This window comes from Loxodonta africana, chromosome 3, assembly GCF_030014295.1.
Source record: "Loxodonta africana isolate mLoxAfr1 chromosome 3, mLoxAfr1.hap2, whole genome shotgun sequence".
Lineage (NCBI taxonomy): Eukaryota > Metazoa > Chordata > Mammalia > Proboscidea > Elephantidae > Loxodonta > Loxodonta africana.
In genome coordinates, this window is record NC_087344.1 from 184,927,557 (window position 1) to 184,950,314 (window position 22,758).

General features: G+C 42.8%; 1 pseudogene; it reads right to left on the reverse strand.

The window, feature by feature from the left end:
- Nucleotides 1-370: 370 nt before the first annotated feature.
- Nucleotides 371-9,040, reverse strand: LOC100657944 (mitogen-activated protein kinase kinase kinase 19-like; annotated as a pseudogene).
- Between the last annotated feature and the right edge of the window lie 13,718 nt (nt 9,041-22,758).

Here is a 22,758-nt window from a genome sequence, read left to right on the forward strand (position 1 = left end):
GTCCTGCAGGGCTGCTATAAGTCGGAATCGACTCGACAGCACTTGTTTTTTTTTTTCTTGGAAACATTATGTGGCAGTTCTACTCTGTTCTGTAGGGTCACTATGAGTCAGAATCAACTCAGTAGCAACAGGTGTATAGAATTCTTCGTTGGCAGTTATTCTATTTTAGCACTTTGAAGTTGTTATTCTACTGTCTTTTGGCTTCCATCATTTCTGTTGAAAAGTCAAGCTATAAGTCTTACATAACTCAAAGCTCCTTTGAAGGTATGTCTTTTTTCCTCAGCTTTAAGATTTTTTTCTTGTTTCTTGTTCTGGTTTACCATGATATACATAGAGGGGTTTTCTTGGTATTTATTCTGCTTGAAGTCCATAATGATACTTACGTATTTTTCTTGAAGACTCTTTTTTTTTTTTCAATTGTGCTTTAGGTGAAAGTTTACAGAGCAAATTAGTTTCTTTCTTTCTTTTTTTTTTTTTATAATGGAAGCAGAGCTTTTAATGGGCCATAAGCTGCAGGAGAAATGACAGCTGCCTGGAACCTGGGGGTGTATCCTCCTCCTCCTGCTTCTTACCTGGTTAGGCGCACACGCATGAAGTCCACTGCATGCTCTGAGAAGTAGTCTGGCAAACCCAGCATTAGCCTTCGGTGCACTCCAGTGTAAAACATGGTGGCCATACCGTTCATGGAGGTCAGCAGAGGTTTCCCTGTGACCATCTCAAACACAGTGCAGCCAACACTCCAGATATCCAACTTCCTTCCATAGCCAGACTTGTTGATGGATTCTGGGGCCATCCAGTATGGACTCCCATGCATTAACTTAGGCATGTCACTGTGAGTGCCATTTAAGCCTGCCGGGGGCAAGTGCTTGACACAGTCAATCAGCTTTATTATTCCAGTTGGCATGAGCATGACATTATTTCCTTTGATATCTTGATGCACCACACAGTCCTCATGGAGATAAGCAACACCCTGTAGAATTTGTTTTGTACATTTACAGAACACCATCTCAGGCAATGACCCGAAACAATTTATAATGCTAGAAATTGAACAACCAGGAACAAACTCCATGAAAATGTTCACAATAGTCTCTTCCAAGTGTGTATGCCCCCGAGTAGGCCACAATGTTGATATGTTTCAGTACTTTGAGAAAATCTACTTCTTCCTGTGGTTTTCAGTATTCTTTTTCAGTAGTTAATTTATCAGAGGTTTCCAAAGTCACATGTTTTACAGCTATTAGCTGCCCCTAGCTAGTAAGACCACAGTATACTGTGCCATGGGCTGCCTTCCTGAGGATCTAACCCTTCATCCACAGGATAGGTTCGCCATACTTTAAACTGTTTTCAGAAAATGTCTTCTTTTCATTGAGTTGAGAAATTTCTCCTCCTTATCATAAATCCTGAACCCATTACTATACCTCTGTATTTTGACATTTGTTGCCTCTCTGCCCAGTTCTTATGTGGTATTTCCTCTCCTTCTAAAGTCAAGATTTAGACTTTGAGGATCTGTTTCATTTGCCATCATACAGTAAGAGTTGTTACCTTTTTCAACAAAAGGTAAGTTCTGCAGCTAGACAACCTAAGAGTTCATCCGTCAATTCTTCATTCTTTATGGACTCCAGAATTTCTTGGGAAATTGAATTTTCATCGTTTAAAGTTTTCTCAAATATTTGATATGTAATTGACTTATTTGATAAACTATCATGGTCCAAAGAATGTGCCCAATTCTGATATCTTTGGGAAGTTGCACTTTCTTGTTTCTCATGGAAAGAGGAGCTCCTGAGTGTTTTAAACTTATCTAAAACCTTATCAAATTCTAGATCATCAGTTAAAATTTGGTTGGCATTTAAGTTACCAAGAGATGTTTTGTTCTGCTTTTCTTGCAATACATGTTTGTTGGAATTCTAACTGGGCGTTGCCCAGCTGTTTTCTGATGGAACAAACGGAATCTGGTGATGTAGTTCTTCAAATTCATGCAGATTTCTGAGAGAATCTGGTGATGTAGTTCTTCAAATTCATGCAGATTTCTGAGGCCCGTGGCAAGCAGTTGATTGTTAGAAGCGTCTCCTTCTTTGTAGACCCTTTCATAGAGACCTCTTTAAACACGAACAAATCTGAAAGAGGAAGGAATTCATTCTGCTCAATGGACTGTTCAGGATACTGAGCCAATTTCATGGGCTGATTGTCTTCAAAAGATAGAAAATCATTTCCTGAAGACTTTACCTTCCAGTCTGGTTCTGTAATATCATCATCATCATTTTCAATATCTTCTACGCTACAGGGTTGCAACTCTTTTCTTTAGAAATTAAAATTTTGTGCTTTTGTTTAATTTCTAGAGAAGCCTTTGGGGTTTAATACATGGTCTTTTCTGAGAATGTCTGGCTCTGCTGTTGTTGCTTCTCTCACTGTGTGAGGATTGACATTTATTGGTGATACACCTGCCAGATGGAGCTGAGCATATCTCGCAGTAATGTTTGTTTTCATGTCATCCAGCCTCTCTTACATGACAATAAACAGGGGTCCCAAATATTTCATAGATTCCAGGTCCATTGCCAGTTGAACTGACTTCTTTGAACATGTCACTATACTTAAGATCTGGGTAATTTAGGTTTGGTTCTGTTGGTTGAACAGAAAAAGGAACAGAAGACTTTTCTATTACTGGATTTTTATGGATGCAAGGGAATAATGATGGCCTTCTTGGCTTCAGAGCCCTGCAAGTTGACTGCTTCTTTTCTGTCTGTGACATTTTCCTTTGCAACTTGGATGATTGCAGAGGCATGGAGCCAGCAAGCCCCAAAGCAGGGAAAACTTGAGTTCTTATGCTGGTTTTACGCATGGTAGGCATGAGTTCAGTGGAACTCATGAAATTCTGAGGTGTGCTGTTACTTATCTTGGTCTTTGAATCCAACTTCTTTCTACAGGTTTTCATCTTATGTCTGTCATTTTCCTGGTGTGTAAGTATATTGAAGCTATGGATGTTGGTATGAAGGGTACACTTTCTCTTTTGGAGACTTGATTTGGCCATTGCTGGTTCCTTGGGGACTCCATCTCCAGGGAAAGTAATGTGGTCAAGAGGTACTTTTTCACTCATTTCTGGTTTGGTTGCTTCTGCTACTGATATTTTTATGTTTGTCTCCATGCCACTACAACCTCTTGGGAGCTTTTCAATGGGATCATCAGGGACTATATTGGAAAAGCTTTTAAGCACAGGATACTCATCTAATTCTTCATGATTTCACTCAATTGCTTCTCCTTTATGCGCTGAAGAAGTTTTTGAGTCAATTTTTATCATTTCTATTCTCTTCATCCTGGTCCTGAGTTATCTCGGAATGCTGGGCTTCTCGGAGCTGCTTGGGATGGCACAGGCAATTCTGATTCTTGTTCATAGTTTCTAAGTATTGAACTCTCTTTCTTTCTTTTTTTTTTTTTTTTTGTACTTTAGATGGAGGTTTACAGGACAAACTAGCTTCTCACTAAACAATTAGTACACATATTGTTTTGTGACATTGGTTACCAACACTACGACATGTCAACACCCTCCCTTCTCAAATTTGGGTTCCCTATTACCTTTTTTTTTTATTACCAGCTTTCCTTTCCCCTCCTCCCTTCTAGTCCTTGTCCATGGGCTGGTATGCCCCTTTAGCCTCATTTTTTTTTATGGGCCCATTCATTCTTTGGCTGAAGGGTGAATTTCAGGAGTGACTTCATTACTCAGCTAAAAGGGTGACCAGAGACCATACTTTCGGGGTCTTTCCAGTCTCTTTCAGGCCAGTAAGTGTGGTCTTTTTTGTGAGTTAGAATTTTGTTCTATATTTTTCTCTAGCTCTCTCTAGGACCCTTTATTCTGATCACTATCAGAACAGTCAGTCGTGGTAGCTAGGCACCATCTAGTTGTGCTGGACTCAGTTTAGTGGAGGCTACGGTAGTTTGGACTAATCTTTCCCTTGTGTCTTTGGTTTTCTTCATTCTCCCTTGCTTTCGATGGAGAGTCCAGTGAAGTATCTTAGATGGCCGCTTACAAGCTTTTAAGACCCCTGATACTACTCACTAAAGTAGAATGTAGAACATTTTCTTTATAAACTGTGTTATGCCGATTAAGCTAGAAGTTCCCTGAGACCATGGTCCCCACACCCCTCAGCCCAGTAATTCAATCTCTCAGGGAGTTTGGGTATGTCTATGGAGCTTCTATGACATTGCCTTGGACAAGTTGTGCTGGCTTCCCCAGTATTGTGTACTATCTTACCCTTCATCAGAATTTCCACTTATCTATGTCTAGTGTTTTTCCATCCCTGTCCCTTCCCTCCCTCGTAACCATCAAAAATTGTTTCCTGTTGCGTGTAAATCTTTTCATAAGTTTTTATAGTAGTGGTCTCATACAATATTTGTACTTTTGTAATTGACTTATTTCACTCAGCATAATGCCCTCCAAATTCTTTCATGCTATAAGATGCTTCATAGTTCATCATTGTTCTTTATTGTTGAGTAATACTCCATTGTGTGTATGTACCACAGTTTGTTTATCCCCTCATCTGTTGATGGGCATCTAGGTTGTTTCCATCTTTTTGCTATTGTGAACAATGCTGCCATGAACATGGGTATACATATGTCTATTGTTGTGATGGCTCTTATTTTTCTGGAATATATTCCTAGGAGTAAGATTGCTGGATGGCATGGTATTTCTATTTCTAGCTTTCTAAGGAAGCACAATATTGTTTTCCAGAATGGTTGTACCATTTTTCATTCCCACCAACAGTGCATAAGAGTTCCAATCTCCCCAAAGCCTCTCCAACATTTGTTATTTTCTGCTTTTTTGTTTTGTGCCAGTAATGTCAAGGCGATATAGTATCTTGTTGTGGTTTTGATTTGCACTTAAAGGCTAGTGATCGCGAGCATTTCCTCCTGTGCCTGTTAGCTGCTTGAGTGTATTCTTTGGTGAAGTGTCTGTTCATTTCCTTTGCCCATTTTTTAATTGGACTGGAGCCATCTCTAAGGCCTCCTTTGGAGCTAAGAGCAACCATGATCATTCTACCCAATTCTGACCAATGAAATCTAAACTGGATTCTGTTGAGCAGGGCTTCTGAGAACTTTGCTCTCCTGACAGAAGAGGTTGAGACAGTTAGTTCAGCCCTTTTCATAATCTTCCCCCACCAACACCTCAAACCCAGGGGCTGAACGCAGAGCAGTCCATCAAAAAATGTCAGTTCTAATAAAGTCTCCATTCATGCTCTAAATGTTACATGTTGTTGTTAGTTGCTGTTGAGTCGATTCCAATTGTTGGCAACCCCACGCATGCAGAGTAGAATTGCTCCATAGGGTTTTCAAGGCTGTGACCTTTCACAACCAAATTGCCAGGCCTGTCTTCCAATGTGGCTCTGAGTGGGTTTGAACCACCAATCTTTTAGCTAATAGTTGAGTGCTTAACCATTTGTACCACCCCGGGACTACCATGTCATATGAACTCTCCTCTAACACTTAACCAAAAATAAAACCAAATTCATTTGTGTCAAGTCAATTCTGACTCACAAAGGTCAGAGCAGAACTGTCCCATAGAGCTTCCAAGGCTGTAATCTTTACGGAAGCAGACTGCCACATCTTTGTACCAGGGAGCAACTGGTGGGTTCGAACTGCTGACCTTTCGGTTCACAGCTGAGTGCTTTAACCACTGCACCAGCAGAGCCCCTTCCTCTAATTCTTATCTGTGAAAAATCACCTCAATCTGGGTCTTAGCCTCCCTGCCCTGTGATCTGCTTCGTGTAAGTTGTTTTTGTTGTCTCACTCGCCTGAGGCGCTGCCTCAGCTTCAGTGTGGCTGTGTCATCATCTGCTGGTTCCAGAGCTGAGCAGGAGGCACCAGGAGGTACTGCGAAAATGTGAGGAGAAAAGAAAAATAAATGGAGAAGAGGCCAATCAGGGAGTAATAAGGTGACCTGCCTCTGCCCCCTTCCCCACCCCCATCAAGGACACAAACCATAGGACACAGCAGGTCTCTGCTACCTTATTACCCTCTAGAAGGACAAAGAGCACGGTGGCCCTCCATTTGCAGGTACCTGTCCTGACACCCTCTGGACAGCTCCACCCTGGGATCAAGAATCATTTATGGTAGCTGAGGCCCAAACTTCTTCCTCCACAGCCTTATGGAACAGCTGAGAGAGCTGGGACAGCAGGAAGCTGGTGAGCCTCTGGTCTTCACCTTTTTCCAATCTTCAAGCACCTTTGGAGTTGAGAAAATAAAGCACCATCAGATTGCCCTTTCTCTCCAGCAGAGAAGGATGGCTCAGTGACTGGTTCCTCCCTTTCCTCTGTCAAAGGCCAGGTTGCCCGTACAAGGGGGTAGAATGCAGATGTGGATCCAAGGTCAGCAGAGAAGAGTGGCTCAGACAAACACTGAGGGCCTCAAACAGGTCACTATAGGAGGAAACACAAGATGGCTAAAAGCACACAGTGCAAAGCTGAAAAGGGAGACAACCAAGAGCTGCCTCTTCTATCAAAGCACACCTTTGCCTACAAGAATGGAAGTCTCTCCGGTGGGCAGTGCTTGAGATGTCTCAGGCACCTCCAGAGGCTCAAGCATCCCATAGCTCCATCTCACAATCCCATGGAGACATCATCACCTGGATTTTTCCCAAACAACAGACTCAGATATCACCAAATGGCAGAGCTAAAGATTAATGGGGGATCATGGAATCGTGTTCCTTTGTAGCACATGTGGGGAAACTGAGGTCCAAAGAGGGGCGTGCTTTTTCCGAGGTCACACAGCTCAGTTTGGGGCAGAGCTGAGTCTAGACCTGACTCCCAGCCTGCGACGACTGTTCCCCTGGGGTAGGTGGGCAGCCAAGCAGACTGGGGCATTGGACATTACACTGGAGGAAGCAAAGTGGCAGGACACAACTCACCTGAGCCTGACAGAGAGCCATGGAGGAGGAGAATGAGGACCAGTGAAAAGCATGAATCTGGGCAAAAGAACAGGGCCTTCTGTGAGGTTCAAAGCTGCCCCATGTCTCAAGCCAAGAATCATGGCTGTGTCCCTGCAGCCTCCTGTAGCATGATGGCCCTGCCCAGTAAACATCTCATAACATGGGTGAATCTGGAAGGCATTATGCTAAATGAAATTAGTCAGTTGCAAAAGAACAAATATTGCATGAGGGCACTATTATAAGAACTCAAGAAAATGTTTAAACACAGAAGAAAACACTCTTTGATGATTACGAGGGTGAGGAGGGAGGGAGGGAGAGAGGCATTCTTTAATTAGATAGTAGACGAGAATTATTTTTGGTGAAGGGAAGGAGAACACACAATACAGGGGAAATCACCACAACTGGACTAATCAAAAAGCTAAGGAGTTTCCTGAATACAACCAAACACTTGGAGAAACAGAGTAGCAGGTTCAGGGGTCTGGAGACCATGGTTTCATGGCCATCTAGGTCAATTGTCATAAGAAAGTATATTAAGAAAACATTCTGCATCCCACTTTGGTGAGTGGCATCTGGGGTCTTAAAAGCTGGCGAGCAGCCATCAAAGATGCACCAAATGGTCTCAACATCCCTGGAGCAAAGAAGAATTAAAAACACCAAAGACACAAGAGAAAATATGAGCCCAAGAGAAAGAAAGAGCTACATAAACCAGAGAGACTCCAGCAGCCTGAGACTGGAAGAACTAGATAGATGGTGCCTGGCTACTACCAATGACTGACCTGACAGGGAACACAAAGGAGAATCCCTGATGGAGCAGGAGAAAAATGGAATGCAGACCTCAAATTCTAGTAAAAAGACCAGACTTAGCAGCCTGACCGAGACTGGAGGGACCCTAGAGGTCATGGGCCCCGGACTCTCTGTTAACACCGATCTAAAACCATTCCCAAAGCCAACTCTTCAGACAAAGATTAGATTGGACTATCAGACATAAAATGATAGTGGTTAGGAGTGTGCTTCTTAGCTCAAGTAGACACATGAGACTATGTGGTCAGCTCCTGTCTGGAGGTGAGATGAGAAGGCAGAAAGGGACAGGAACTGGTTGACTGAATATGGGAATTACAAGGTAGAGAGAAGGAGAGTGCTGTCACATTGTAGGGAGAGTACCTAGGGTCACATAACAATCTGTGTGTAAGTTTTTGTATGAGAAACTGACTTGAATTGTAAACTTTCACTTAAAGCACAATAAAAAAATATATTTCAAATGCATCATTGTCAGGAATTTAGTATGTTCCCGTTCAGGTTGTTATGAAAACACATTAATAGTGTTTTCAAAATTATCTTTTAGAAAGATTTTTTTTTCTTAAGAAAAACAGCTCTAGTGGAAATGGTTTTATAAGATACGAATTAATAAATATTTCCAGAATTAAAAAAATTTTTGGAGGCCTTTTATGAAGTCTTCCCTGACTTCCTCAAATAGAAGTTTTGCCCAGCCACTGGATTCCAATGGAACCTCCACATCTCTCAATTTTCTCACCCACAGGGTGCCACTTTCTTGACCTGTTTGTGGTCCGTGGACAGGTCAGGTGCACAGGGTGCTGATCCTAGCCCACAAGTCATTCTTTGTGTGACTTGGCTGGGGGTGCCACATAACACTCTGTGCCTTTGTCTTCCTATCTATCAATGGAGACACAGACACCTACTTCACAAAATTCTGAGGATCACAAGAGACAATAAAGTGAGAAAGCGTTGGTGAGGTAAAGCACTGAACAAATGTGAAGAGGAGACATTATTATCGACAGAGATTCAAATGTGCTTAAGTGGTAACCGTGACTCAGTTTGAAAGCTCACCTCTTGGGGTAAAACCAATTTACCAAAGTTGTGTTGGTGCTACAGCTACAGCTTCCACAGGGTGTTAATGGTGGCTGGATAGAAAGACAGGTCAATTAGGCATGATGGGGAAGGAGGAGTCACCTGTTCCTGAGGGCAGAGTCTCATTCAGGGAAGTAACACCCACTCTCTACTAACCCCCAGGGAGTCTCTTCCAGACCAGCCCTGAGGTAGACTCAGCTTCCTGAAGCACCTTCACCAAGGGAATATCCAGCCCCAGCTTCTGCTTACCACATCTGAGGCCATTCCTAGTGGCCTAATTCAAGCCTCCATCCTGCTAGCTAGCGTTACTGAATCTGGGAGGGCGAGGTGTCCATTCAGACAGGTCACTCTCTGAAATATGGCCACAGAACTGGTAGAAGGCAAAAAGCTAGGAAGCCAAGAGAATACAGAGTTCTGCAGGCTTTGGCCATAGAATTGGCCAGGAAAATAGATATTAGACATGGGCTAAGTCAAAAGAGTCTTTCTGCGAAACTTAACCATAATAATTAACTGATAGCAGATCTAAGAGTTCAAAAATACAAACAGAGACCATTCCCGTGCACTTTCTGCCCAATTCATAAGGGTAGGGGGATTAAAAAGCAATGGCTAACCTGGTCTGTGTGGAATTTCTGCCAAAGGCACAGAAGGTCTAGAAGAAGAAAGGAAGGAGAGTCCTTGCCTTGGTCCTTAAGTGGATGCTGGCTGTGAACAGTATGGGGAATGATCTCAAAACTAGAACAATGAAAGACTTTTTTCTAGTGCCTTTAGTTTGGATTTTAATTTTTTTAAGTGGCTCTTTTATATTTTTAGTTGTACAGTCTCAATATGTCTGTACATGTGTTAGGAATACAGACATCTCAGTTTTTAAGAAATGCAAAAATCCCAGCATTTGCATTAAAACTGGATAGATGCGACTCTTTGGGTTTTTTGTGTTTGTTTACACGTGACAATAAAAATCTTTTAAAATGTGCCAAAGATACCTGGGAAAGATATACATGTGAATGACTGTGAAATTATATCTGAATTGAGCTGCATGCCAATTGAGCTACTGCTTATTGTGAGTTCATGTGGGTTGGGGACACATCTGTCCATATCATGAAAGTGGCATGGAGAATAAGTTGTTTTTTGTAAATTTTGCAATTCTCTCAAAAATGTTTTTATGCAGTTGGTTGTATCAAACAGGATCCAAACAACATCCACTCATTTTAGCAGGCTATTGTGTTTCTTAAAGCTCTTTTATTCTAAAATATCCCCCTTCAGTTTTTCATGGCTTTGTCTTACCAAGAAATTAGGCAGTTGTCCTGCAGAACGGCCTGCATTCTGAATTCGGTAGACTGCATCTTCATGGTGCCTGTTATGGATTGAATCCTGTCCCCCAAAAATGTGTATCAATTTGCCTAGCCCATGATTCCCAGTATTGTGTGATTGTCCACCACTTTGTCATCTGATGTGATTATCCTATATCTTGTAAATCCTAATCTCTATAATGTTAACGCGGCAGGATTAGAAGCAGTTATGTCAATGAGGCAGGACACAATCTACAAAATTAGGTTGTGTCTTGAGTCAATGTCTTTTGAGATATAAAAGAGAGAAGGGAGCAGAGAGGAGAGGGAATTCATACCACCAAGAAAGAAGCACCAGGAGCAGAGCACATCCTTTGGACTCGGGGTCCTTGTGCTGAGACTCTCGTAGGCCAGGGGAAGATTGATGGCAAGGACCTTTCTCCAGGGCCAACCAAGAGAAAGATTTCCCCTGGAGCTGGTACCCTGAATTTGAACTTCTAGCCCCTTAAACTGTGAGAGAATAAATTTCTTTTTGATAAAGCCATCCACGTGTGGCATTTCTGTTATAGCAACACCAGGTAACTAAGAAAGCACCTTTTAACTTATTTCTCAATCCTCTGTATTTTCTATAATTGGAAGTTAGCTATAGAACCTCAATTAGATTTGACTCAATTTTTTTAGCTAAAACACATCATAAGTGATTCTTTGTCCTTCATATAGCGTCACATCAGGAGGCATATGATGAATGGCTTTCCCACTTTTAGTGGTGGTAAAATCGATTTATGGGTTCAGCTGATGACAGCCCAAACCTTCCATTAAAAATTCTCCATCAAAAATGTAGAACAAAATTCAAAATCACACAAAAAAAGCCAGACTTAGTGGTCTGAGAGAGACTGGAAAACCTCAAGAATATGGCCCCTGGACACCTTTCTTAGCTCAGTACTGAAGTCATTCCTGAGGTTCACCCTTCAGCCAAATGTTAGACAAACCTATAAAACAAACTATAACACTCGTAGTTCAACCAGGTATATGAGAAGGCAGGTGGGGATAGGAAAGCTGGATGAATGGAAATGGGAAAACTGAGACTGAGAAGCAGATAGTGTTGATACATCGCAGGGTTGGCAATCAACACCACAAAACAGTATGAATAATCTTCAGCAAAATATTACTTGCATGTGACATTAATGATATTGTTCGAAAACTTCCACATTTGGTTGGATCACCTTTCTTGGTAATAGGCATAAGTATGGATGTCTTCCAGTTGGTTGGCCAGGTGGCTCTCTTCCAGATTTCTTGGCATAGGTGAGTGAGCACTTCCAGTAGCTGAAACATTTCAATTGATATTCTGTCAATTCCTGGAGCTCTGTTTTTTGCCAATGACTTCAATGCAGCTTGGACTTCTTCCTTCAGTACCATCGGTTCCTGATCATATGCTACCTTCTGAAATGGGCGAACACTGACCAATTCTTTTTGGTATGGTGATTCTGTGTATTCCTGCCATCTTCTTTGTATGCATCCTGCATCGTTTAATATTTTCTCCCTAGAATCCTTGAGTATTGCAACTCAAGACTTGAATTTTTTCTTCAGTTCCTTCAGCTCAATAAATGCTGGGCATGTCCTTCCCTTTTGGTTTTCTATTTCCAGCTCTTTACACATGTCAGCATAATGTTTTACTTTGTTTTTTTGAGCAGCTCTTTGAAATCTTCTGTTCACATTGGACATTTATTTACTGATTCTTTTTATTAGAATAAAAAAAAAAATGCTGCAATAAAATCCTTTTGTTATTTGTGTCTCTTTGTAAACCCCAGAGGAGGAATGGCTGGGACAATGGTTCTATAAAAAGAAGGATCATCATTAGCATAAAAGAGTCTTAAGCCCCACTGGCTCAAAGCAAGAAGAAAGGACTCCTACAAAGGATTGTCTACTGATGTGAGCCAGAGATGGGAAGCAGGAGGCAGAGTGGGTGGTAGGAGAAAGGCAGGAGCATTCAGTACCTCAAACAAAGTATTCCCCAACAGGTCATGCTTATGCCTCTGGGCAAGAGGTAATGGCATCTCCTGTGAACACAGGATTCTTTAGTTCTTCTTGGAGTGGCAACATCTCTCCGAAAAGCAAGTATGACCTGAGTTTGGGAGAATTGGTAATTATCCAAGAAGATCTCCAAACCAATACAATAACAACACAAAAAGTAATAATAACAGAAATAGTTACCAATTGCTTTTGAGTGAAAGACTTCATACAGCAGCAAGGGCATAAACAACACCCAAACATAAATGGGTCTGACTCCAAAACTCAAACTCTTAACCACTACTCTGTATTGCCCATTCCTCACCAGTCTAAACAGTAACATTAGGCTTCCATCCAATTCCTTAGAATTCCCTGAAATTTAAAACACAGGTGTGGTGTAATGAATTACTTCATATGCCTCTTCTAGCCGTGGTCTTTGTGACTCACACACAATGATGGAGTGGGACTATGCAAATCAGGTATATGGATCATGTGATGGTTAGGGTTATGTGCCAACTTGGCTAGACCACGATTCCCAATATTGTATGGTTCTCCTCCATTTTGTGTGTCATGGATCCTGACCTCTAATGTTGATGAGGCAGGATTGGTGTAGGGTGTGTCTTGGGTTGCAGCCTTGCAGAAGGGCATGACTCAAGTCCCACCCTTACTCAAGTTATGCACTTCCCTGGGGTGTGGCCTGCATGTAAGGTATATGTGTGCATGACCTGGCAGGATTCTCCCTCTCTCTGCATCTGAATCCCAAATCTAGTTCATGATCAATTGACCTCCGGTTCATGGGACTTGAGCCAAGGCCTGCTGTCTCACCTGCCAATCATGGGATTCACAGACCTTCACAGACCCATGGGACAGCAGCTTATCATCTGACCTCATTCTGCAGCCTAGTGAACCAGCAGCCTGTGGTCTGAAATGCCGGTTTGGGTTCATCAGCCCCTGCAGCCACCTGGATCAGGACAAGCTGCCACCTGACGCAGATTTGGGACTTGCCAGCCTCTACAATGTGTAAGCCATTTCCTTTATATGGTTCGTGAGTTCTGTGAGGTGTTGCAGTGAATTATGGAACCCAAAGATGGGAGGGAGAGTATTGAGAGGAGAGGGAATAGTTGATTTTAGAGATGATGGAGTGGTGCAGCAGCTTGGAAAAGTTGGACATTGAGGAGATCTTCAACCTCGGCATCATACAATCCAGCTCTGTGCTGATCCTTCTAAAAGAGATTTTTGTTGAAGGTCTAATTAAAATTTTAAGCTCAGGGATGTGGCTGAGTTCACTGACCCAGTTGCCTCAATCACAGCTGAGCGATAGACTTGACACTAAATTCCTCTGAAAATTAACTCAATTTAACCCCAAGCTCCTCTCCCCTAGTGAATAGGGAAGACGGCCAAGTGCCTCTGAAACCTGTCAGAATATTTGCAGACCAACACACATGAGTTAAATGCCAGTTCCAAAGGTCCTGGCTGCGAGAAGCTCACATCTCTGGGTGGAGACAAACAAATGAAAACAGAAAACATAATGCAGACTGGTGAGTCCTAAAACCAGTATGAGCAGAAGTACAAACTGAACACAGCTTGTGGAGGAGAACTCAGCACCGAAGCTAGAAGGAGGAGTAAGAGAGTGGGAAGTTCAAAATCTAGAGGCCCTGCTCTGGTAATGATTTGTCTAAACTTCCAGCCTCATGTGAGCTGTGCTGCTCGGAATTGAAGCAACAGTTGTGGGTCCATGCAGAAAGTAGAGAATTTAAAGGTTGTGTGTCAACTTGTCTAGGCCATGGTTCTCAGTGGTTTGACAGTTATGTAAGGATGTAATTTGGCTGTTATATAATTATGTAGTTATCTTCCATTTTGTGATATAATGTAACCACCTCTATGATGTGATCTGATGTGATCAGCCATTCAGCTGTAAGAGGAGTTTCCCCAGGGATGTGGCCTACATCCAATGGATATGGACATTCTGAAAAGGCTCTCTGGCTTTTGCTCACTCTGGATCCTGCATCCTACTTGTCATCATCTGACCTCTGGTTCTTCAGACTTGAGCCAGCAGCATACCACATTGCATGCCAGTCTTGGGATTCATCAGTCATTTCCTTGAGATAAATCTCTCTCTCTCTCTCTCTACCCCCACCCCCCCCAGTGGCATTGTGGTTAAGAGCTATGGCAAATAATCAAAAGGCCAGCAGGTCACATCCACCAGCTGCTTCTTTGAAATCTTGTGGGGCAGTTCTACTCCATCCTATAGGGCCGCTATGCCTGGAATCAACTCTATGGCAACAGATATACTTCTCTAGAAAACGCAGTCTAAGACACCATCCAGGTTCCAATGCCTGCCTTTAGAAGAATCCATTTTTGTGATTCTATGGATGACCCCAACAGCTGTTTGGACTCTTGATTACCCTGACACACGGTTCTGACCTACTAGGGTCTGTACATATTCCAAAAGGTGCCAGAGCCACTTTGCAGTCTGCCCTTATTACTAGGGCAGAAGAATTTGGGTTTTAAATTCAATCAATTTTCAGAGGAGTTTTGTGTCAACAAACATTTATAAACACCTACTCTGTGCCAGGTATACTGCTAGGTGTTGAGGATCCAGAGATGCAAACAGTCTCTGCCCTAGATCAGGTAAATGAAGTAGGTGTTGTGGATGCTAGAAGTAAAAACAAGCATAAAGTACAATAGAGACACAAAAGTGGAAGTTATCACATTCTTGGGGTCACCTGCAAGTACAATCACTGCAGAGAAGATGACAGTTAAACTCAAAATTAAGAGAAGATGTTCCAAGGCAGACAAGACTAGGAAAGAAATTTCAGGCAGAGGAAACAGAGACAGCAAATGTAATGAAAGCAGGAAACAGCATGGAGTGTTGTGGGTATTCACAAGTACTTGGATCTATACCCACAGCATAGCTGTTAGGAGGAGTTCAGAGAAAAATGCAGTCAAGGAGGTAGGCAGAAGACCAGCTTCAGGGCTGTGGCACAAAATGAACCATCAGGGATCAGCACCCTGGGTAGCAAAAGAGAGGAGGGAATGTTGAGAATGATTCTTGACTGGGGTGTTGCAAGACAAGTGTGGGTAAAGAAAAGATACAAGCCAAGCTGAGTTGTAGTCATGGATCATGGAAGGTAGGCTGACAGAAGGAGGTGACACCAGCCACGGATGACAGGAAGAGAGAAGAATAAGAGGCTTAGTGACCGAAGGTCTTGATTTGTTTGAAAAGTAGGGGAAATGAAAGCGAGGGAGAGAAGGAACAGCAAGACTAAGCAGAGGTAGGTGGAGAGGAGAATGTCAGAAAGGAGGCCCTAGATAAGTAAAGCAACACTGAAAAAGAAGAACAAAGTGGGAGGCCTCATTCTACCTGATTTTAGAACCTATTATACCGCCACATTAGTCAAAACTGCCTGGTACCGGTACGGGTACAACAACAGATACATAGACCAATGGAACAGAATTGAGAATCCAGACATAAATCCATCCACATATGAGCAGCTGATATTTGATAGAGGCACAAATTCAGTCAGTTGGGGAAAAGGCAGACTTTTTAAACAAATAGTGCTGGCATAACTGGTTATCCATCTGCCAGGTGAGTGGTGGCTGTGCACCAAGGTACATTGGCGGGGAGTTGAACTCGGGTCTCCTGTTTGGAAGGTGGGAATTCTACCACTGTGAGAATCCTACCACTGAACTACCACTGCCAGTGGAAGAAGAGGTAACACACTGGGAATCATGAGCCCTACAGACATGGCCACCATCTTTTATATGGGCAAAGTGCATTCATAGCCCTAATTTCATATAACTGTTAGAAGGAATCATTTGCACAGATTTAGGCTAAGGAACACTAAAGGTAGTTAACAGATACGTGAGGAAATGCTCATGATCATTAGCCACTAAAAAAAAGAAAAAAAATTCTTGCCACTAGAGAAATGCAAATCAAAACTCCAATGAGATTCTATCTCACTCTGACATGGCTGGCACTAATACAAAAAACACAAAATAATAAATGTTGGAGAGGTTGTAGAGGAACATTTATGCACTGCTGGTTGGGATGTCAAATGGTACAATGACTTCGGAAATCGATTTGTCTATTCCTTAAAAAGTTAGAAATAGAACTACCATACTATCCAGCAATACCACTCCTTGGAATATATCCTAGAGAAATAAGAACCTTACACGAACAGATATATACACACCCATGTTCATTGCAGCACAGTTTACAATAGCAAAAAGATAGAAGCAACCAAGGTGCCCATTAACTGAGGAATGCATAAATAAATTATGTTCTATTCACACAATGGAACAGCACACATCGGTAAAGAACAATGGTGAATCCATGAAACATTTCATAACATGGAGGAACCTGGAAGACATTCTGCTGAGTGAAATTAGTCAGTTGCAAAAGGACAAATATTGTATAAGACCACTATTATAAGAACTGAGGAGATAGTTTAAACAGAGAAGAAAATATTCTTTGATGGTTACGAGAGGGGGGAAGTGAGGGAAGGAGGGAGAGGTTTTCACTAATTAGATAGTAGACAAGTTTTATTTTAGGTGAAGGGAAAGACAACACACAATACAGGAGTGGTCAACACAACTCGATTAAGTCAAAAGCGAAGAAGTTTCCTGAATAAACTGAACACCTCAAAGGCCAGCATAGCAGGGACCAGGGTTTTGGGACCATGGTTTCAAGGGACATCTAAGTCAATTGGCATAATACAATCTATTATGAAAACATTCTGCATCCCACTTTGGAGATTGGCGTCTGGGGACTTTAACCCTAGTAAGCAGCCATCTAAAATGCATCAATTGGTCTCAACCCACCTGGAACAAGGAAGAATGAAGAACACCAAAGACACAAGGTAATTATGAACCCAAGAGACAGGAATGACCACATAAACCAGAACCTACATCAGCCTGAGATCAGAAGATCTAGATGGTGTCCAGCCACAACTGATGACTGCCCTGACAGGAAACAGAAGAGAGAACTTCTGAGACAGCAGGAGAGCAGTGGGATGCAGACCCCCAAGTTCTCGTAAAAAGACCAGAATTAATGGTCAGACTGAGATTAGAAGGACCCCAGGGTAATGATCCACAGACCTTCTGTTAGCCCAAGAAAGGAATCATTCCCAAAGCCAACTCTGCAGACAGGGATTGGACTGGACTATGGGATGGAAAATGATACTGGTAAAGAATGAGCTTCTTGGATCAAGTAGACACATGAGACTATGTTGGCATCTCCTTTCTGGAGGGGAGATGAGAGGGCAGAGGAGGCCAGAAGCTGGACAAATGGTTATGAGGAGAGAGAGCAGAAGGAAGCAGTGTGCTGTCTCATTAGGGAGAGAGCAATTAGGAGGGTAAAGCTAGGTGTATAAAAATTTTTGTGTGAGAGATTGACTTGATTTGTAAACTTCATTGTAAACTTAAAGCACAATAAAAATTAATTTTAAAAAGAAATATGTATATATAGGGAGTGGTTTCGTCTTCTGCACTAAACCCTGACAGTTGCCAATGGTGACCACAGACTCCCAGCCTCTTAAATGTACCTGGAGACATGGGGCTGAGCGAGGTGACCTCCCAACCCTGTGACTCTTGGCTCGCTAAGATACAGAGAAGTGAAGAGGAGTCATAAAGTCTTTAGCATCTGTCCTCCTTCCTCTATGCAAAGCATTCCCATGAAAGTCTGTGCAAATCCCTTGTCACTGATGTGTTCCTGCCTGCTGCAGAAGAGCTAGAGCAGAAGCAGGAGCTGGCAGTCAGAAGGAGAGTTCCTGGGGGCACACTGAGGAATAGCTGCGCTAAATCACTGAAGTTTACTCTTTGCCTGTTACCCCTGCCCCTAAAATTCCCCCCAGGAGATCCTGGACCATTCAGACTGTTCCCCACAGCTGTTCCTAATACCATCACAGAAAAAACAAACCAGTTCCATCGAGTTCAGTCTGAATCATGGCAACCCCGTGTCCATCAGAGTAGAACTGCTCCACAGGGTTTCATGGCTATGACCGTTCGGAACAAGATCTCCAGGCTTTTCTTCCAAGGTGTCTCTGGGAAGGTTCTAATCTCCAATCCTTCAGTTAGTGGCCAAGAACTTAACCATTTGAGCCACCCTAGGACTCTTCCTACCAACCCTAGAAAACCTTGGCGGTATAGTGGTTAAGGGCTACGGCTGCCAACCAAAAGGTTGGCAGTTCGAATCTACCAGGCACTCCTTGGAACCCCTGTGGGGCAGTTCTACTTGCTATGAGTCATAATCGACTCAATGGCAATGGGTTTGTTTTTGTTTTAGGGTGGGGCATATTCCCAGGCTTTTCGCATTCCCCAGTCAGCCCCTCTTTCAGTCTTCAGTGAAACTTACCAGATTTCTGGACTTACCCCTTTCTCTCATGCACTTGTCTCATACTCAAAAATTCCCCACAACATTCCTTGAAAATGTATCTACACCTTTCTGCTGCTGCCCCAAGCAGGACCTCTCGCCAGCCTGGCCCACCACCCCCACCAGCTTCAGTCTGGGTCTCTGCCTCCATCTCCACCCACCCTCACCCTGGCATCAGATCTCTCTTGATCACTGCTTAAAATCAGACATTATGGTTTTTAAATCCATCAGTTAAAGACATGTAAGAATTACTTATAATCACCCATGGGGTAGATGGGGACAAGAGGAAAAACGATTGAATTTTACACTGAAAAACTTTTTGTGCTTTTTGAATGCTGTATCACAACCAATATGATTTCATTATATTTTAATTGACATTTGCTCATTTTGAATCACAGGTTCAGAGGAATGGAATGATAATCGCCCTTGGTTTATAGCGTATTATCAACATTGCTACACAAAATCTCCTCCTTTTGGTTTTTTTTAAAATTTTTCTCCATTCCCAATTCCCTCTCTCACTACACACTTATCATGTTTTATATGTGTCTATTTGTCTCCATGTTTACTTAATGTGTATTGTTATTTTGTGTGTGTTTCAGTTTGCATTGAATTAAGAAAATTATATCCAATGTGTTTTATATCTTTCTGGTTTCTATTTTCATTCACCCAATAGTTTCTTTTTAATACATCCTGTTGCCACTTATACAGTGTATGAGACACAAGTTATGTGTCAACCCAGCTCCCCTCAGCCATGCCTGTCCCCCACAGCATGGCCGCGTGCCTTTCTTCCTGACCTGGATGGCACTAGTAATGGCTTACACCATTCTCAAACCCCAGCTACCACTGTTGGGTCCTCTTGCGACTGCACTGATTTCCTCAGCCTCCCTGAAAGGCAATGGCCAGGTATTCGATATGGCCTCAATCATGCTGTATGTGGTGGGAGCTGCAACAACCCCAGTGCCCAGGTATGATCAGGCTGGATCTACAAAGGCTCTGGTTTTCTTAGTGGTTGTCCCAAAACCAAAAAAAAAAAAAAAAAACACAAAAGCAGTGCAGTCCTGTCGATTCCGGCTCATAGTGACCCTATAGAATAGAGGAGAACTGCCCAATAGAGTTTCCAAGGAGTGCTTGGCGGATTCGAACTGCCGACCCTTTGGTTAGCACTTAACCATTATGCCACCAGGGTTTCCTGTGGTCAGCCCAGGAGGTGAAAAAGTAGAACTGCAACAGGCGAAACGTAAACTTCACTGATTCAGCACAGCTGTTCCTCAGTGTGCCCATAGGGACTCTCCTTCTTACCCCAGCACCTGCTTCCAGCTCAAGCTCTTCTGCAGCAGGCTGGAATGCATCAGAGCCAAGGGCATTGCACGGACTCTCATGGGAATGCTTTGCACAGAGGAAGGAGGACAGATGCTAAAGACTCTATGACTCCTTTTCACTTCTCTCTGTCTTAGGGAGCCAAGAGTCACATGGCTTGACGGTCACCTCATCCAGTCCCATGTCTCCAGGTGCATTTAAGAGCCTGGGAGTCTGCAGTCACCACTGGCACTTGTCAGGGTTTAGTGCAGAAGACAGAAACCACTCCCTATATTTTAAGCAGAAAGACAATTAATCAAGGGACTCAAGGGCTTATAACACTTTGGAGGGCTAGAGGAGAGGAAGTTAAAGACCCACGGCAGGTCTGTTGCTTGCAAGGTGAAGCTTCCTGGTTGTGATCCAGAATTTAGGAAACTGATTCTATGACAGCTACCACCATGGCACCACCACAGCTCCCATGCCCACAAAGCAGATGACTGGGCAGTGTTGCTGGGGGTCCAGCTACTGCAAACACTCATGTGTGTTGGGGGTTTGCAACCACCTCTACAAAGTGGAGGTGTGGGGGGAGTTAAAGTCCTATGAGACAGACAAAAACTGACAAGAGACAAGAAGGGAGGAATTGGCAGATAAATCGCTCACTTTTCCTCCCCATACCCATCCCTGACAGACTGTTCCAAGATGTAGTGCTCCCATATGACCTCTCTGGAGACATCCTCTGTGACCAAGCACCCAGCCCTGTTTTCTTAAGAAGTCGTGGTCAGCTCAGTAATGCACCGCACTGTCTATGCTGTCTCCTCTTCCCTCCTTACTTCTATTCCCTTCTCTCTTGCTTCCCTGGAATGATACATACGCACACACACACACACACATACACAGCACACACCAAAATGAAGGATTGGTACATATGCTTTGCCTTGGACTCTGTTTTCCAAGATGCATGAACTAAGACAATTGCTACCAGGAATGACCCTAGAGTCTCAAAATGATATCTAGATCTTCCTCTTGTCTTAAGACTATAGAAACCCCATTACAAGTGGTACCCAAAGCAATCATACTCCCGGCATATATAGGAGCAGCATAATTACTGAAGTTTGCCCTGTGGTGGCTGTGATTAGGCGCCAAAGGAAGGAAAAGCACTGGGAAATCAAGTGCTACAATAGTAGGTCCGTATGGAAGGGATGATGCTTATGAAGACAGTAGCATAGACAGTAGAAGCTACAATTATGTAGCTTCTTCTTACATAATTGAAGGTTTTGATAAAAGAAAATAATAGGCGTGCAGCGAAAGACAAGCACCTCTAGGGTAACATTTAAGGAGACTTTAATCTCCTACAACTGCACTGGATACTGTGTGAAAAACTGACGCCCAGTACCTGATTATAATGGTGACAGAGCTGTAAAGGAGACCAAGTGCATCGTGTTTGACTTCTATAGAAAGGTCAGAGGTATGAGTAGGGAAGATTAGAACCCCGAAAACTGAGATGGGGACATTTGGATGATAAACCGCCCCCCCCCAAAATTACTCTGATCCTTTCTTGTTGCCTGAGAAGAACAGCCTCCCTTCCCTGAAGAATAGGTAATGACCTCATCTAAAGCAGGTGCCTCCCAGGACGCTTGTTCCCCTGGAAATTTATCTTACCACACCTCATTGCTGCTAGCCAATAACCAGAGGCAGGCCTAAACACAATCTGAAGTACAAGCCCTGCTATGGTTAAAAAAAAAGAAAAACAGTCTGCATGCCAAAGGGTTTTCAGAACCTGATTACCATGAACCAGCAGGAAGAAAGGGAGCATTTGAGGATCTTGAGAGTGTTAGACGAGGCAGGTGAGAAAAAGGGTTGAATAAAAGAGATTTCACAGACATGGGGATATAAGTCCATGACTTGGGATTCAATTTTAGGCAAGGACATCTGGAGCTGGTCCAAACGGTTTGACAAAATGACTCCTTAATGTTTGGCTACAACACAGTGATGACCTTCAGAAATGAGGTAGAGGTGTCAGAACTTCCTGGGCACAGTATTGAAGAATGACTTGGAAGTCTTGGTTAGAATGAATTTACCATGCAATAACTGAGAGCCCATCACCTGACCATGTTCCTTAGGAGAGCCAGAGGACACTCCCCTCATAAGGCCGCAAGAAATACACTCGAGAGAGACAACAGCATCTTTGACAAGTTCAGTGGGAGCTACCCACTGCAAACTGGGAATAATAGTGAAGAATGCTACTATGGAAATGGGCTTCTTAATATCAGTGTGGATGATGGAATTCCTGAATGGCAGAGGGCAGGAAGGAAAATTTAACCATCAAGGGGAACATAAGAAGTAGTGGTTATCAGGGTCGGTGGAACCCTGGTACGGCAATGGTTAAGAGCTTGGCTGATAACAAAAAGGCCGGCAGTTCAAATCCACCAGCCACTCCTTGGAAACCCTATGGAGCAGTCCTACTCCGTTCTACATGGTTGCTATGAGTCGGAATCAGCTAGATGGCAATGAGTTTGGTTTTTTGTTTTTTGGGTTTCTTTTTTTTTTCTTTCTACCAAGGCAGAAATGGCTATGTATGATCCCAATAGCATCAGCTCCCTCTCACCAACGTTGATCTGATGGAAAATTACAAGCAATAAATCATCTCTCTAATGAACATAGATGCAACTCTAAACAAAATAGAGTCCATAGATATACAGAAAAGATAACTCATCATGACTGTTGTTGTTGTTAGGTGCCGTCGAGTCGGTTCCGACTCATAGAGACTCTATGCACAACAGAATGAAACACTGCCCGGTCCTGTGCCATCCTTACAATCGTTGTTATCATTACGACTATGTAGAGTTTATTCCAGTAACTCCAAGTTACTTTAATATCTTAAAATCAAAGTAATTCACCACATGAACAGAATGAAGTAACAAAACAAAAAATCATCTCAGTAGATACAAAATGTGCATTTGAAAAAAATTCAACATCCCATCATGTTAACAAAAACCTTTCCAAACAGTCATGGATTGAGTTGT